The 18,490-nt window shown below is 41.1% G+C and overlaps 4 non-coding genes and 2 pseudogenes across 6 annotated transcripts; 5 read left to right on the plus strand and 1 right to left on the minus strand.

Moving 5' to 3' along the window:
- Positions 1-1,109: 1,109 nt before the first annotated feature.
- On the plus strand, positions 1,110-14,503 carry LOC104720360 (cellulose synthase-like protein B6; annotated as a pseudogene). Its single transcript, XR_015569096.1, has 9 exons — positions 1,110-1,394; positions 1,595-1,913; positions 2,304-2,439; positions 6,579-6,587; positions 11,564-11,667; positions 12,135-12,388; positions 13,069-13,247; positions 13,377-13,721; positions 13,831-14,503. The product of XR_015569096.1 is annotated as a cellulose synthase-like protein B6 (transcript).
- Positions 14,504-15,054: 551 nt separating this feature from the next.
- LOC104718915 (UDP-glycosyltransferase 71B5 pseudogene) lies at positions 15,055-18,097 on the minus strand (annotated as a pseudogene). Its single transcript, XR_015569097.1, has one exon. The product of XR_015569097.1 is annotated as a UDP-glycosyltransferase 71B5 pseudogene (transcript).
- LOC147936066 (small nucleolar RNA Z157/R69/R10) lies at positions 17,079-17,181 on the plus strand. Its single transcript, XR_015569817.1, has one exon. It is a non-coding gene; the product is annotated as a small nucleolar RNA Z157/R69/R10 (small nucleolar RNA).
- LOC147936067 (small nucleolar RNA R11/Z151) lies at positions 17,300-17,389 on the plus strand. The gene has a single exon (XR_015569833.1). It is a non-coding gene; the product is annotated as a small nucleolar RNA R11/Z151 (small nucleolar RNA).
- On the plus strand, positions 17,457-17,553 carry LOC147936068 (small nucleolar RNA Z152/R70/R12). The gene has a single exon (XR_015569824.1). It is a non-coding gene; the product is annotated as a small nucleolar RNA Z152/R70/R12 (small nucleolar RNA).
- LOC147936069 (small nucleolar RNA snoR80) lies at positions 17,625-17,752 on the plus strand. Its single transcript, XR_015569812.1, has one exon. It is a non-coding gene; the product is annotated as a small nucleolar RNA snoR80 (small nucleolar RNA).
- Positions 18,098-18,490: the final 393 nt, after the last annotated feature.

Consider the following 18,490-nt stretch of genomic DNA (forward strand, 5'->3'; position numbering starts at 1 on the left):
AGAAAGGAAGCCCCAAGAATTAACCTTAATCTCTAAGAGAGAATTAGGGTTAAGAAGGAGATAAGCTTTCTATCCTACTTAATTCTCAAGCAAATAGTTGGTTCATAACAATTTGGTATGAGAGCCGACCGATTCAATGGGAGAAACTAATCCTGTGAAGTCCCTAAAAGATACCATGGCGTTCCACTTTGATTCGTTAACGAGACGAATTGATGAGATGATTGAGATGGTGAAGAACATGCAAGCGAAGGCCGAACAAGAGAAGAAGACAAAAGAACAAGCGGTGGTGACGGAGACGGTGACATCAACACCGGATCCAGTGTTGGTTGTGGTTTCGGTGGAACCAAACGACGTGAGGAGAGAAGTCGTAGAGACGGTGACTTCGAAACTACCGGCCGTGACTACAACAACCGTGATGGAAACGTTAAGGGCTGAAGCTTCAGTCTCGGCAGAGCTAGAAGCTGCAAAATCTCTGTCTGAGCCGGAGAAACCAGCAGACCCGGTGGTGTTTGAAGCTGCGTCGGAGCCAATGAAGCCTCAAAACCATAAAGTACGTACATCATCACCAGCAGCTTATTCTATGGGAGTTGGCTTGCTGGTCGAAGTGGGGAACAAAGAAGAAATCATGGACGAGACTAAGGAGACGTCTGAGGAGGAGGAGGAGTCTCCATACGTGGTGATGGATACGGTGACTTCGAAACCACCGGCTTCTGCGATGAAGAAGCTGCTAGAGTCGTGTAACCGCAGTTGGAGCTTGAGGACAAGCTCCGAATGGAAGGGTGGAGTAATGATACGTGATCATGGTTAGGTAGATTAGCGTATGGTTAGGACAATTTAATTAATTAGTTTTGGTGGTTTACTTTATGAATTTGGTTTAAGTATTTTCCATTTATGCATTAGGGTTTTGATTAAGTTGTATCAAGACATATATAATGGTCTTTATTGATTAATGAGAAAGGAAGCCCCAAGAATTAACCTTAATCTCTAAGAGAGAATTAGGGTTAAGAGGGAGCTAAGCTTTCTATCCTACTTAATTCTCAAGCAAATAGTTGGTTCATAACATAGTACACATCATGTAAACACATATTCATATCCGTAAACAGCAAGAAAGCTCACAAGCAAGCTCCTCCAATGGCGGATTCAAACTCTTCTCTCCTTCCTCTAAGCGAAAAGATCTCACACGAAAGCTATGTTTTGAGAACTGTGGATCTCACGATTCTCGGCCTTCTCTTTTCTCTTCTTTTATACCGAATCTTACATATGAGCCAAAATGATAACGTTTGGCTTGTGGCTTTTCTCTGTGAATCTATTTTCTCATTCATATGGCTGATTATTACCTGCATAAAATGGAGTCCTGCTGAAGATAAACCCTATCCAAATAGACTTGATGAAAGGTACCATTTTATTTACAAATAATGAAGCTATACATTTAAAACCCCTATAATTTCATTTTATTCAAACAATGATCCATATAATTTCATCCAAATAAAATCAAGGATTTACATGTTTAAAATTCTACAGTATTGTCTTAAACAATTAAGTAACATCATTCATTTCTATGTTATCATCCTCTTCTTCTTTTTTTTAATTTCAGGGTTCATGACCTTCCTTCAGTAGATATGTTCGTTCCCACGGCAGATCCCGTTAGGGAGCCGCCAATTATTGTTGTGAACACTTTGCTTTCGCTGTTAGCTCTGAATTATCCAGCGAATAAACTAGCGTGTTATGTATCAGACGATGGATGTTCACCTCACACTTTCTTCTCACTTAGGGAAGCTTCAAAGTTCGCCAAGATTTGGGTTCCCTTCTGCAAGAAATACAACGTTAGAGTTAGAGCTCCTTTTAGATATTTTTTAAACCCTTTGGTCGTAACAGATGATTCAGTATACATTAAAGACTGGGAAATGACGAAGGTGAGTTTGACTATTAAGTTGGCATTTGGGGTTGTTTAAAATAAAAGGTCCTGATTTTGTAAAACAAACTCAAACTGGCTTGTTCTGCCAGTGCAACCAAAAACACTCCTTGCCAAGTTTGAGTTGAGATACAAACACATTTTAACTGAACAAGTAAAAGGATGAAACACATCTGAACCGATGACTATGTTCACAAAATTTAAGTGATCACCATTCTCTGATTAACTACGCTTCTCTCATTATTTTCTCATCTATTTGTTTCTTTATATTATATAAAAAGACAAAAACTGAAGTAACTATTTTAACATTTAAGTATTATGTATATGTTGTTTTCCATATTATATATTGGAAAATTTTATTTATTCTGTTTATTTTTGTATTAATATAAAGAGGGAGTACGAGAAGCTATGCAGAAAAATTGAAAATGCCACAGAAGATCCCCATTGTTTGGATTCAGATGATGATTTTGAGGCTTTCTCAAACACAATACCAAATGATCATTCAACTATAGTTAAGGTATTATTATATTCAAGGAAACTATATGCCAAAACTTTTTTAATTTTTTTTAAATATAATGTCTACTCTATCGTTCTGGACAGATCATAAGGTTTGATTATAACTGTAACACCCCCGAACTGTCCTATGACCACACAGGCCATCGGACAGCCACGGGACGCCACAATGGGAATTGCACTGGGTTGATCCGGTCGAGGGATGGAAGCTGCAGACTTCCCGACCAGTCTTTCCTAGTACAACTCCACCCGCAACCGAGACTACTTAGGCTTTGCAACCCTTGCGGCCTGGTGCGTTGTGTCAGTCCGGACAAGACCGAGTATCGTTCGCAACTTGCCATGCTTTCACAAAACAACGATTGTATATTACTTCAATAGTTTATTACATTGAAAATAAATCATTAAAGTAATATACAAAGATAGTCGGGTATTCTTTCATGAAAATATAGGGTTTTACAATAAACACATGAAAAACCCTATCCGGTACCCTAATGTTTGCTCCAGCTCTAGACTCACTTAGGCTTCCCTGCAAGACCAAAAATAATATCATGAGTAATCTAAGATTACTCAGTGAGCCTCGGTACCCCTTGATCCTAAACAAGATTCTACTTCCCATCCCGACTACCCCAGCAAGTAAACAAACAAGCAATGCAAGTCATCAAAGCTACACAACAGAAGCTATAGCGGAAGCACAACAAAACACACAACAAGCGAGTGAGGTTAGATCCACACGACTCAACTGAGACGATCTAGACTCGCAAACCACAGAAAATACAACTAAAGGAACAAGGACCTCTTGGACACTTTAGACTCTTAACTCCAACACAACATGTAAGGACGACTAGAATAGTACAAGGGACTCTTGACTCATCCTAGACTCCTTCACCTAGGGCCCTTCGATATTCTGTTCCGTTCCTCCTCACTACCCATGCTGAAACCTCCCCGGTAACCAGCATGAGCTCCCATGTTGAAACCACCCAGGTAACCAGCATGAGATCCACCAAAGTTACATCGTCATGTAACGGTCACGTTAATAGCTAGTTAGCCGTGATGGTATCTCGCGTAAGTGATCTTCGAGAACTTCTTACGAGATACACACACATCTTTGGAACCAGAACTATCGACTACACATCCTCTAGCTAAGACTCAAGAAACGAATTCAAGAGACTTGGCTAAAAACACTTACTACCGCTTCACGCAAGAAAGTCAAGCCAACAAGCAAGAACATTCACGCGGTAGAACATGCATTAATCAACAAGAACAAGAATGAAAATTCAAGGATCTTAAGATTAAACCATATGCATGTAACCAACTCAAATCGCTTAGACAAATCACTTGTCTATCCGCATGCAAACAATATGATTTAACCACGTAAATCTCAATCAAACATGCATGCAACTAATTCGATTTAACACTTAAAATCATTAAGTTTACTTAGCATCAAGCTAACCTCAACCGAAAATTAAGCAATAAAAATTGCAACTAACTTCACCTCCTCTCATGCATGCAACCGATTTATTAAGCAAGACAATGCTAATAAAACAAATCGCTAAGTCTCAACATGCATGCAATCCTTCTCACCAAATTTTAAATCCTCCAAGTTGCTTAACATGCATCCGGATTTATTCTTAACCAATTCTTAGGTGAGTCCAACTTATTTAACATGCAATTCCTCATTTTCACATGGTGATTCTAGCATGAATCCTACCATGACATGCATGCACCAAACTCACTTTCGCATGGTGATTCTAACATCAATCCTACCATGACATGCATGTAACCAATTTAAACCATCTCTACATGCATCTACTCTACATGCCTTACCATAGAACTCACCTTTACGCCGATGATGATATCCGGACTTCACTGCACCACTTGATCAGACCACTTTCCCTTTTGTTCTGACCGCTCACCGCCCTTTGTCTCTTCTTGGTTCGCGACCCTTAGACTCGGCGTGATTCCGACACAACAACCACCTTCTCTTCAAGGATTTCTTCTTGGTTTCTCCCTTAACACCAACAATCTCTCAACACCAACACCCTCTCACGGCGATCTCTCCTTTCTCTCTCTTTCTCTCTTGGTTTTGAGAGAAAAGATCTTTAGAGTTTTTAACAAAGTGGGAGTTGAAAAGCTTGGGAGAAAAATGAGAAAAACTTCCCAAATGAAATCGCCAACTCCATATTTATAGGCGAGACTACTCCTCTCTTCTCCTTAGTGGATTTTGACAAGTGTCTTCCTCCTTAGCTGCATGTGGCGCGTGTGTCTCACCACCCAATCAGCTCGCGACATTCCATCATAAACACCAAAATTCTCTCTGCATGTGTGCATGCAATTTGATTGGCCAATTTCTCACGACACAACCCATAGTTCCATCTCCTTTCTCTCGTCCTTCGTCCGGTGCTCACGTCCGTTTACCCTTCGGTCATCGCTAGGACGTTATAGGTTCTATCGGTCATACTCGGACAATTCTCACGGTTCCTTGGACACTAACGATCTTCTCGGCAATCGTCTGGTGCGTCAGTCCGTTCGTACGTACGTCTCGTACAATACACGGTACACGGTACCTGGTAAATGGTACATGGTACATGGTACATGTCACCATCGGCCATCTCCCGGTCTTCTCTCTCGGGTCCTTCCTGTCCCTTCCGGTACATCTCTTAGACCGTACTGGTCCCTCGGGTACAACTTGGTCCGTACTGTCCGTTCTGGTATGTCTCAGACCATCGCTCCCGTATACGCAGTTTTCCGCGTAAACTGACATCTTCCGATCAATCTTAAAGTTTTGACCGTACATCCGGCCACTCCGGCCTTGGCTCGGTCATCCTCCGGTCCGTACATTTTTCCTAGAACTTCCCTTCGGCCTTTCTCCTTTGTTTTTCCTCCTCTTCCTTTTTAAGTCTTTTCCTGGCCATATCCTCGAACTTTTATTTTGAGATTTTTGCCCTTAGCGAGGGTCATTACATTCTCCCCCCCTCATAAGAATTCGTCCCCGAATTCTCCAACCATCTCCTTCTTCTCTTGGGATGTTGTTACTCCTTGTCATCTTTTCTTGGCTTTCCTCGTTGCCATAGATGTACTCCATTCAAAATTTGCTCTATCTACACCATTCGCTGATGCTTTTGGAAGACTTCTTCATCTCCAACAACCACTTGGTTCCCCATAATGTTCCAACTCTTCAAACACTTAAGCTCTCTCCTTTTTTTTTTTTTTTTTAACATTGGTCCGCTCCTTTGGATTCTCCAACTCAAAGCTTCTCTTTCTTCAGCTTTTGTCTGTTTACTTCTTTTGGCTCTTTTAACTCTACGCCTTAGAGATTTTCGGCCCTTTTTAATTTCTTTAGCTCCACTTAGCTTTTCTCCTTAACTACTTTGAACTCCACTTCCGAGTCTGATGACTTCCCGCCATACTTGGATCAATAAAAACCTTACTGGTTTCAAACGCCACTCACGTCTGATCCTCCCTTGATTGACCTTCCGAGTCACTTAATTCCTTCCTAACTCCTTTTCTCACATGGTTTGGTTTGACAACTCTTACTCACCACTTGCCATTTAGCATAACAATGCTTTCCTTTGCCCTTATATAGACACGCTATTTCTTCGCCTTTACTTAGCATAGAAATGCGTTCTCGCGATCCATTATCTTCTTGCACTCTCTTATGCATTTAGATCTTGGATCATGCATTACTTTTGCACTCCCTTGCTCGCACTTAGTTCAATTCTCTCGACTTACTTTACCAATTTCAATTGGTTTGCAATGCTCCCTTGCTCCTCCTATTTCTTAGGATTTGCCTTAACTCCTCCGTTCTCTCATTTCTTTCATTTCAAACCGACTCCTCTTTCTTGATCAAAACCTCTCTAGTTTTCTTGATCTTCTTCTCTTTTGTCTGATCAAGCTCCATGGTGTCTTACGTGAATCCTCATCGATCGCGCGATAACAATGCAAGTTAATTATGTGAAAATAATCAACAATGCAACCTATAAAACTCAAGCAAATCAAGCAAGTAATTAAACAAGCAACGATTAGCAAGCAACACACAAACAACCACACAACACGGCTAAAGAACTCCACAGAACTTTTCACAATCACTGAAGAAAAAACACGAGTTCTACACCACTTAGCCGATAACTTAATAAGGGTTCAGATCCTAGGCAACACAACAAAGGTTAGCCCTAAAGGATTACAACAAAGGAAAACTATCCAACCCTTACACAACAACCAAAAGAACTTCCCTTTCTTACTCTTAACCACTTCACTGGTTCCTAAGCCTGGTACACACTTTGCAGGTGCACACACACAACCTAGGCGGTTCATCAGGCGACGGCTCAGCGGGAGACTCGGTTGCGGTAGAGGCGGCAGACAATGAGGTTCCAGCTCGGTTCGTCGAACTCCCTTCCACTTGGTCAGCTTGCTCTAACGGGTGCTCTCCCGTTCCCACAAATTGACTGGATGGGTTCAAATTCTCTCGCACAACCCGGTATGGACAACGGTTGGAAAAGTGTCCACTTCCTCCACACTCAATACATCGTGTAGGCTCTGGGAATATAGGACGGTCTGGTCTAGCCCTCCAACAGTGATTGTTCAAGTGTCCCGGTTCTCCACAAGAATCACACGGCCTCCAATGCCTCATATGGCCTGGGTTCGGACAACGGTAAGAAAAGTGTCCCCGCATCCCACACCAATCACATTTGGCATTCTCCGGTGCCAACATACGCCTTAGCGATGTCCTCCAGCAATTTCGGGTCCAACGTCCCACTCCTTCGCACAACTCACAGTACGGCTGGTTCCTTATATGCACTTGGTTTGGATAAACCACTCTTTTCCGGGGAGTGGCTCTTACTCTCAGTCGGCCTCTCGGTTGGTAAGTCACTGACCGCGCCTCCGGGTTCTCTCTTGCCTGAAACTCTTGGTAAGACATCCACGGCTTCTTGGAACTACTTTCTCCTTCCTCAAACCTTACTCTTTCTCGGTTCAATCTCTTTAACTCTTCTGGTCTATCGATCCCCAACACTAGATCTCTCGGTTCCCACTCCTGGTCCGCACGTATCATTCACAATGGTACAACTCGGATAGGACTACTGGGTCTTGGTACAATTTGGTTGGACACTACTTGGTCTGACATCACTCGACTTGATTCACCCTGGTTTCTCTCGTCTCGACTTGAACTAGCTCTTGATCTCGCATCCTCTCCATGATCCATGCGGATCTCTCCATCTCGGTCTCGGTCTCTTGGTATTGAGTTTTGGTCACGTCTTGGTTCCACTATAAAAGTCGGAATCCCCTCATCATCACTCGATATGACATCGATCACCTCCACAACTCTATCCCCTCTTGCCCTTGGTTCCTCGGACCTAGGGTCTCCATGGTCTGGCCTCTCCTCTTTTTCAGGTTCCGGTACAATCAATGCACCATTCTCTTCATCTACTCTCTCCGGCGAGTGCAACTCATCCAACATCAGAAGGATCCTTGCAATCGTCTCCGGCCTCTCTTCCACTGGTCGCTCCGCACTGGTACTCCCGGTCTCGGGTGTTACCCCACTCCTACCAGCAGCAACATCACCTTCGGGCGTATACACGTCCGTCAAGAAATCTAGAATCCTCCCGACTGTATCCGAGTATTCCCTCATATGATCCTCCAGATTCGTATTATCACTTTGATCCTCCACCAGATCCAACAACAAGTTTTGTAACTGCTCGGCGAGCTCCACCTCTGCCTTTCCATGCTCTCCGACAGGAATTGTTTGAAACTTTCCTTGTGCGTCCATTCTAACTTGAAGACGACTTGGTTCTCCAATCTCCAACACAATTGTATGATCATCCTGATCTACCACCACTTCCTCCGATTCATCCGGACACTCGGACGGATCAGTCTCAACAAATACATTATCCTCATCCCCAAGCAAACTCCGATCCACACTCCATGTGTTCGGATTTATTGGTTCATGATCACTCTCTGACTCCGTCGATAGATACCCATTGTGGTGCTCACAACCCTCATGTCTCGGCCCCTCGTCTCCCGAACCATCCCCGCGGCCTGAATCACATGAAGACATCTAAAGCCCACAAGAAACAAGGTGAGATACTTAGTATGGACTAAGGTTCACTCAAACTAGACAAGCAAACAACCGGATAGAAATTTTGTGTTCTTGCGACTCATTTACTCAATAAAACTTTGAAATGCACAAGTGCTCGCGGGTTCGAAAACACCGCTCTGATACCACCCGTTGTAACGCCCTCGAACCGTCCTATGACCATGCAGGCCATCGGACAGCCACGGGACGCCACGATGGGAATTGCACTGGGTCGATCCGGTCGAGGGACGGAAGCTGCAGACTTCCCGACCAGTCTTTCCTAGTACAACTCCACCCGCAATCGAGACTACTTAGGCTTTGCAACCCTTGCGGCCTGGTGCGTTGTGTCAGTCCGGACAAGACCGAGTATTGTTCGCAACTTGCCATGCTTTCACAAAACAACGATTGTATATTACTTCAATAGTTTATTACATTGAAAATAAATCATTAAAGTAATATACAAAGATAGTCGGGTTTTCTTTCATGAAAATATAGGGTTTTACAATAAACACATGAAAAACCCTATCCGATACCCTAATGTTTGCTCCAGCTCTAGACTCACTTAGGCTTCCCTGCAAGACCAAAAATAATATCATGAGTAATGTAAGATTACTCAGTGAGCCTGGGTACCCCTTGATCCTAAACAGGATTCTACTTCCCATCTCGACTACCCCGGCAAGTAAACAAACAAGCAAGGCAAGTCATCAAAGCTACACAACATAAGCTATAGCGGAAGCACAACAAAACACACAACAAGCGAGTGAGATTAGATCCACACGACTCAACTGAGACGATCTAGACTCGCAAACCATAGAAAAGACGACTAAAGGAACAAGGACCTCTTGGACACTTTAGACTCTTAACTCCAACACAACATGTAAGGACGACTAGAATAGTACAAGGGACTCTTGACTCATCCTAGACTCCTTCACCTAGGGCCCTTCGATATTCTGTTCCGTTCCTCCTCACTACCCATGCTGAAACCTCCCCGGTAACCAGCATGAGCTCCCATGTTGAAACCACCCAGGTAACCAGCATGAGATCCACCAAAGTTACATCGTCATGTAACGGTCACGCTAATAGCTAGTTAGCCGTGACGGTATCTCGCGTAAGTGATCTTCGAGAACTTCTTACGAGATACACACACATCTTCGGAACCAGAACTATCGACTACACATCCTCTAGCTAAGACTCAAGAAACGAATTCAAGAGACTTGGCTAAAAACACTTACTACCGCTTCACACAAGAAAGTCAAGCCAACAAGCAAGAACATTCACGCGGTAGAACATGCATTAATCAACAAGAACAAGAATGAAAATTCAAGGATCTTAAGATTAAACCATATGCATGTAACCAACTCAAATCGCTTAGACAAATCACTTGTCTATCCGCATGCAAACAATATGATTTAACCACGTAAATCTCAATCAAACACGCATGCAACTAATTCGGTTTAACACTTAAAATCATTAAGTTTACTTAGCATCAAGCTAACCTCAACCAAAAATTAAGCAATAAAAATTGCAACTAACTTCACCTCCTCTTATGCATGCAACCGATTTATTAAGCAAGACAATGCTAATAAAACAAATCGCTAAGTCTCAACATGCATGCAAGCCTTCTCACCAAATTTTAAATCCTCCAAGTTGCTTAACATGCATCCGGATTTATTCTTAACCAATTCTTAGGTGAGTCCAACTTATTTAACATGCAATTCCTCATTTTCACATGGTGATTCTAGAATGAATCCTACCATGACATGCATGCACCAAACTCACTTTCGCATGGTGATTCTAACATGAATCCTACCATGACATGCATGCAACAAATTTAAACCATCTCTACATGCATCTACTCTACATGCCTTACCACAGAACTCACCTTTACGCCGATGATGATATCCGGACTTCACTGCACCACTTGATCAGACCACTTTCCCTTTTGCTCCGACCGCTCACCGCCCTTTGTCTCTTCTTGGTTCGCGACCCTTAGACTCGGCGTGATTCCGACACAACAACCACCTTCTCTTCAAGGATTTATTCTTGGTTTCTCCCTTAACACCAACAATCTCTCAACACCAACACCCTCTCACGGCGATCTCTCCTTTCTCTCTCTTTCTCTCTCGGTTTTGAGAGAAAAGATCTTTAGAGTTTTTAACAAAGTGGGAGTTGAAAAGCTTGGGAGAAAAATGAGAAAAACGAGAAAAACTTCCCAAATGAAATCGCCAACTCCATATTTATAGGCGAGACTCCTCCTCTCTTCTCCTTAGTGGATTTTGACAAGTGTCTTCCTCCTTAGCTGCATGTGGCGCGTGTGTCTCACCGCCCTATCAGCTCGCGACATTCCATCATAAACACCAAAATTCTCTCTGCATGTGTGCATGCATTTTGATTGGGCAATTTCTCACGACACAACCCATAGTTCCATCTCCTTTCTCTCGTCCTTCCTCCGGTGCTCACGTCCGTTTACCCTTCGGTCATCGCTAGGACGTTATAGGTTCTATCGGTCATACTCGGACAATTCTCACGGTTCCTTGGACACTAACGGTCCTCTCGGCAATCGTCTGGTGCGTCAGTCCGTTCGTACGTACGTCTCGTATAATACACGGTACACGGTACCTGGTACATGGTACATGGTACATTGTACATGGTACATGGTACATGGTACCATCGGCCATCTCCCGGTCTTCTCTCTCGGGTCCTTCCTGTCCCTTCCGGTTCATCTCTTAGACCATACTGGTCCCTCGGGTACAACTTGGTCCGTATTGTCCGTTCTGGTACGTCTCGGACCATCGCTCCCGTATACGCAGTTTTCCGCGTAAACTGACATCTTCCGATCAATCTTAATGTTTTGACCGTACATCCGGCCACTCTGGCCTTGGCTCGGTCATCCTCCGGTCCGTACATTTTTCCTCGAACTTCCCTTCGGCCTTTCTCCTTTGTTTTTCCTCCTCTTCCTTTTTAAGTCTTTTCCTGGCCATATCCTCGAACTTTTATTTTGAGATTTTTGCCCTTAGCGAGGGTCATTACAATAACGATGATTGAAATCCTGTTTAATGTGTCATGTGCAGGTGGTATGGGAGACGAGAAAGAAGTCCCTCATCTTGTATACATTTCAAGAGAGAAAAGACCAAATTGCCTTCATCATTACAAAACTGGAGCCATGAACTTTCTGGTTAGTTATTTATCTCAGACATCTTATTTTTTTCTCTCTCTTTTTCTAGTTTCAAAGTTACTACATCAGTTGTGACCAGCGTGTCATGGTTACAATGCTAATTAGTTGAGATATAGATTAGTATTCATCAAGCATATGTACGTTTGATTATTATGACTTAGGTTCGCCTATATTTCTAATCGAGCAATTACGTACCTCGAAATAGTAGGAGTTTAATTCGTTAAACATGATGGATTACAAAAGAAATGACGAGCTTCGATAAATAGAGATTTATACGTCCTCAAGGAAGGTAAAATGGTATAAGAGAACTACTATATACTTATCTCTCAACAAGAGTATAGCAATCAAATATAAATTAAATTCCATATTTATGTCTTTAATTTCAATTGAAATAGAGTATTAACAACTACAATTCTATTGCTTTTTGTTATAATTATCAAAATGTTATGAGCCTAATATTTGAACAGTTAAGAGTGTCAGGGTTGATGACAAATGCACCATACATGTTGAACGTAGACTGTGACATGTATGCCAATGAAGCAGATGTGGTGCGACAAGCAATGTGTGTGTTTTTACAAAACGCAAAGAATTCAAACCATTGTGCTTTTGTTCAATTCCCTCAAGAGTTCTATGATTCTTACACCAACGATTAGAAGAGTTATGTACGGATTGTCAACTGATGATTTAGAAGACAACGGAAGTCTTTCTTCAGTTGCTACAACTAAGTATTAGAAATCGTAAGAGATTTTCATATATTCCTCGACAACATTCTAATATCTTAAAACATCATATAATGTATTACTTATAATATATTTGTTTTTCCAATCTGGTGTGTGACAGTGTTAGTTTTAGTTTTAAATGATTTTCTTCTTAAAGAACCCTCAAACTTCTTTTTTCCTTTTTTTGGAAGTCTACTCTCAACTGCAAAATACGCAACCAAAACTTTTTTGAGTCGTAATAAACCCGTATACAATTTTAATATCACTCAAGTATATGTAAAAAGAGGAGGGAACCAGATCTTTCACCGACAACACCACAGTGTCATTAAACCCCGTCTAATGAGAACAATTGGTAATAAGTTTGTGGTGTAGTTCGTAATGTGGAGGGTTTGGATCTCTCATTTTATAGTATCTTCTTCGAACTATTTCATCTTAGACGTAGTTTCAAGAGATAGTAAATACTTTATTCTTCACACTTTCATTTTTCATTATTCTAGTAACATTCCTATACATCATTTAACATTCAGTTCATCATAATTTTGTTATTCTACCGTTCAACTAATATTCAGTTATTTCACTATGCATACATTAAGTGCGTTTTTACCGGGACTGGCCGGATCAACTTATAGAATTTATCAAAAAAAAAAGTTCATTAAAGAGTTGTTATTGTTATTTTATTAAGGGGAGTTTTTGGCTGAGGAAAGTTTAGTGAGGAAATATGGAACCTCTAAAGAGTTCCTGAAATCGGTGACGGATGCATTACAAAGAAAATCAAATCCCCAAAGTAGCCTTACAAACTTCATTGAAGTGGCTCAAGAAGTAGGGCATTGTCACTACGAGTACCAAACCAGTTGGGGCAACGTAATATTACCTTCTCATTTTTATCAGTTAATTCTACAATCAAACATATCACGAAATGGTAACGTGTCGTTTTCTTGAATATATAAACCTTTTCCCATAGTAATGTGTTTTTCTATATAAATCATGCAGCTTGGTTGGTTATACGGTTCAGTGGGAGATGATATAAAGACAAGTATTGAAATCCATATGAAAGGATGGACTAGCTCATTCATTTCTCCGGATCCACCTGCGTTTCTTGGATCTACGCCATCGGTAGGACTAGAGACGATAGTCCAACAGCGACGATGGGCTACAGGAGCGACTGAAGTCCTTTTTAGCAAACAAAGCCCGTTGATCGGTTTTCGCCGGAAAATAAAATTCCGACAACGGTTAGCTTATTATTGGATCCTCATATGTATAAGGTCAACCCCTGAGCTCATTTATTGTCTCTTGCCTGCTTATCGCCTACTCCACAACTCTACCTTATTTCCCAAGGTGTCTTTCTCTCTTTGAATATAGTTTCGTTTATATTTTGATAAAATTAATTTGAAGAAAAAGTTTTAATATTTTCTTACATCTTTTTTTTTGTGTGGGATTTAATTAGGGACCTTTTCTAGGCATAATAGTGACACTTGTTGGGATGCATTGTCTCAACAGTCTATGGCAATTCATGAAACTTGGGTTTTCGGTACAATCGTGGTATGTCTCCCAATCACTTTGGAGAATAATAGCCACTAGCAGTTGGTTATTTAGCATTCAAGATATCATACTCAAGCTTCTTGGAATCTCGAAAGTAGGGTTCGTAATCGCTAAAAAGACTATGCCTGATTCAAAATCAGTAGATGAGTCTAAAACATCACAAGGAGAAGATGATGGTCAAAAGTTAGACTTAGGCAAATTTGAATTTGATAGCTCGTGTCATTTCATTCCCGGCACATTTATTATGTTGGTGAATCTTGCCGCTCTAGCTGAATTTTTGGTTCGTCTACTACAGTCGAGTTGTAGTCATGGAGGAGATGGGTCCGGTTTTGCGGAGGCTTGTGGATGTATTATGGTGGTTATGTTGTTCTTTCCATTTCTGAAAGGTTTGTTTGAGCATGGAAAATATGGTATCCCATTGTCTACAGTCTGTAAAGCTGCCTTTTTAACAGTTTTATTTGTTGTTTTCTCGGTGGGAAAGTAGTGTAGCGGCGATATGGGTTTTTGTTTTGTTGTGCAACATGTGGAAATTTACTTGGTTCACTGGTTGATCAAAGGTTTAATAATACTTTACGCCATGTTTGGAGTTTGGGTCTCATGAAATGCAGTTTTTACAGGTTAATAGTACAAATCTTATCCGAGGTTCCAATGTATTGGAGGAAGAGCCATCTTTTTACGAAATTTAAAATATACTTTCGAAAATTTAGAATATGTATAGAGAATAAATATTTTATACTTTGTTACGTTCAATGAAAATTATAATACATTTACTCTTGTTCTAAGAATGTTAAAAGACATATTCTTAAGTTTTTTTTTCATATTCTGTGAAAATTAGAAAGTACATTATGATATAATTTGGAACACTTGAAATAGAAAACTGAATATTTCTAGTCTTTTTAGATTTCGTCTTTATGCTTGAGAATATAGGATAGTCCAAACAACGCTTTGTAGGAATTAGGATACAAACTTCGAGTACAACGAGAACAAATAACCAAAAAAAAGAGAGAGTTAACTTCTAAATTCTAGTCAATCAGAATTCAAAAGAATCAGCGACGACTGTATGAGAATTGGCCAACGGATGTCGATAAGTTTCTCCAAAACATACTAAAATCTAAAAACACACGTCTACTAGCTCAGATTTTCTCTTTGTACTAATTAAAGTACATTATTACATAAAAACAGTTGCGTCTACAGATTCAAGACAGAAAAAAACATAACACCATAACGATAACACAAAAAAGAAAAAAAGAAAAAAACACAAACAAAAGACATAGCAATAGCAAACAAATACATAATAACACTTGGAAGTTGGAACTGAGTCACCGTATCTCATACGTCCCTAAACCCAAATGAGGCAACATTTTTGGTAACGTCTTGAATAAACTTTTGCAAAGCCAAATGCGAAGATCCACCGTCCATTAACGCAACACGACACTTCTCAGCCATCTCCGTCACTCTTTTCCTGACATCACTGCCCTGCTCCATCACACACCTGGTCGCTCTCTCTATATCCTCCGCCGTAACCGTCTCCATCTCACTGACCATCACCAAATCTCCTGTAATGCACTTCCGTATCTCCACCGCAAGTCCCAGCTCATGCACCATCTCGAACGCGTTCACCTTCTGTTCCGCGTAAAGCGGCCACGTCACCATCGGAACACCGAACCACAAGCTCTCTAGCATCGAGTTCCACCCGCAGTGAGTAACGAATCCTCCTATAGCCGGTTTCGCTAGCACCGCCGCTTGTGGTGCCCATCCGATCACTTTCCCTCTATCCGACGTCCGGTCCAAGAACCCCTCCGGAAGAACCTCCTCCAAATCAGTGAAATCTCCGGGACGGTCCTTCATTATATTCGGTGACGCACGACGGAGTGACCAAAGAAACCGATGACCGCTTCGGTCTAACGCTACAGCTATCTCTCTAGTTTGTTCCTCAGTGAAACCTCCCATGCTTCCAAAACAAAGAAACACAACAGACTTATCCGGTTGCACATCAAGCCACCTCAAAATCTCCGATCCCTTCTCGTCCTCATCGACAGAACCGTCTTCAAGATCCAACACTGGTCCAACTGGGTAAACTTGAGGAAGATCACCATCGCCACTTTCGAACATTTTCAAAGCGTGAGGTTCCAGCTCAGCAACAGTATCTACCAAAATACCCTTCATCTTCCGAAACGATCTACCTAGAGTCCGGATAAAAGGAAACCACTCATTTGAACTGAGGATATGAGGGAGACACTTCACAGGATAAGGACGATACAAACAAGGAAACACCAACTCGTCCACGGACTCATCCAAATCACTGACGTCATACTTCTTCTCATCGTACATTTCCTGAACGTGGAGAGTCATTCCAAGAAACGTAGCGTTCGATGTGTAGACCATGTAACATGGAACTCCGAATCCGTCGGCTACATCGGTCATCGAGGAACAGAACATGTCCACCACGAACCCTGCCAGCTTTCTTGTTGGATCTTGAATGCTAGTAACTGCATCTCTCACTTGAGCCTTTTTTCTCTCGATGTAAACCTGAGAAGGCTCTAGATCAGCGTTCGGTGGTTCTTTAACCACGGAGATAGATTCGTAACGGAGACGATCTTGAGACTTTGTAGTGAGTGATGCGATATAAGTGGTTACATCGCCGACGTCGTTTCTAGGAGGGATGATGATGAAAGTGATGGAGATACGATCGTCTCTGCTGATGAGTTGCTTAGCTAGCTTCACGGTTGGCCGGAGGTGGCCGATGCCTGGTGAAGGTATGAACACAAGCTCGATCTTTGTCATTACTGTTTTTTTGGAATCTTCGTTGATAGGGACAAATGACAAAAGGTAGTGGGTTTTAATAATAAATGGAAGTTGTTTGTTGGGTCACGTAAGCTGGCCCATTAAGTATTATTGGGCCAAGAAAACCTTAAGAATAGATTATGGTATTGGTAGGGTAGCCGCCGGAAGTAAAACCCTAATCTTCAGATGAGTTTCTTTTGTGTCTGTCTGTGTTGTGTATTTATATGGTTTTTAGTGACTTTGGTCTTCTTCAATTCATAGGATCTCTCTCTCTTTTCTTGTCTATTTGCCGTAGTTGTTTGGTTTTTAGGGTTTATTGAAAGAGGTTTGTGATGTTTTTGAATGGGTGTTGTAAGGAAAGGGGGTAAGGATGATATGGTGATGACAAAAGTGTATATATGGACTAGAGTTTCAGATCTGGGATTCTTCTCCCAGTAGTTGAAGATTAACCCTTGGCTGTCTGAATATTATTAACCTCCCTTTCTTTCATACTAAAATCTTGTCTTTTTTTAAAAATCCATTATTGAATAAAGTTTTGTTTTGAAGGTTTTTTTGTTTGGATTGGATGTGTTTTTGTTTGGGGTATGAAAAAGCTGATGATGATAAAAACAATTATCTTAGCGGATTTCAGTGAGGTTCTTTGAATCTATGATCTGAATTTGTTACACACACTGAGGCTTTGTGTTTCTTACCATTTGTTTTGTTTTTTTTTTTGTGTTTTGGTTGGATTGTTATTGTTTTGATGATGATACAATGATGAGAGAAAAGCACGAAGAGTGAGAAGAGCAGTGGGTTATACCGTGAGCTCTCCTTAATTAAACGACTTCTCCTTCCACTGAGCATTTTCCTTTATTTTGTTTTTTTCCTAATTGATTGAAAGTGTTTTTTTAGGTTATTTTTATTGTGGCGTCCATTACCAATTCTGATGGATAAAACACAATTCCTTCAGGTATAATGGCTTGTGACGCTATATATGTTGTGGTATATCCTGATCATCTTGCTTTTCTCTCTGCCTTTTGATCCTGGAAATGCCTCGTATATTTTGTATCAATCACATTGGGTTTTGTTTTCTGTTATTGTTTATCCTGGAAATCGGAAGGTGTTACTTTATTAATTCATAGACAAGTGTAATTTGAATGGGGTGGTGAACCTCTTGGTTGAAGAACATTGTGATCATCAACATTGAGGAGTATAACAATGGGGTGGTGACCAAAGAGGCTGAGATCGATGAGAGAGACCATTGTTTTTAGATAGAACATTTGATGTGTTGAATCTTTTGTTAAAGTTGTTTTCTTACAGATTAATCTTTTGTTAATGTGTTCTAATTTCATATTTTTGGTCTCATAAAAGAAATTGAAAGGTTTATCAGTAGTACACCCCTTCCTAGTATAAATCGAGCTGTAGACTTGCTAACTTATCTAATCTCATAAGTTAAGAGGTTCTTAAACAATCTTGCAGTCTAGTGATGAACATGTCTCAGACTTGGTTGAGAGAAGTCGACACAAAGGCCAAAGGTCTGTGTCAAGAAATCACAAATGGAATCAACTACTTGTTTGGACATGGATGGTTACTGGCTTTCTCAATAAAGTAAAGTGTATAACCCTCTAAGCATCTCTCATCAATAATGATCTTTAACATATAGGTCATGAAAAAATTGGACAGTACACTAACCATAACCCACCGGTTAAAAGTTAAAACAAACGTGTCTGGTATGGTATGCTGCAAACTCATTAGTCCTAACCCACGTTAAACGAGCACACGGAATAGCTTTGCTTCGAACT

Source organism: Camelina sativa, chromosome 10 (genome assembly GCF_030686135.1).
Source record: "Camelina sativa cultivar CO46 ecotype springtype chromosome 10, ASM3068613v1".
Classification (NCBI taxonomy): domain Eukaryota; kingdom Viridiplantae; phylum Streptophyta; class Magnoliopsida; order Brassicales; family Brassicaceae; genus Camelina; species Camelina sativa.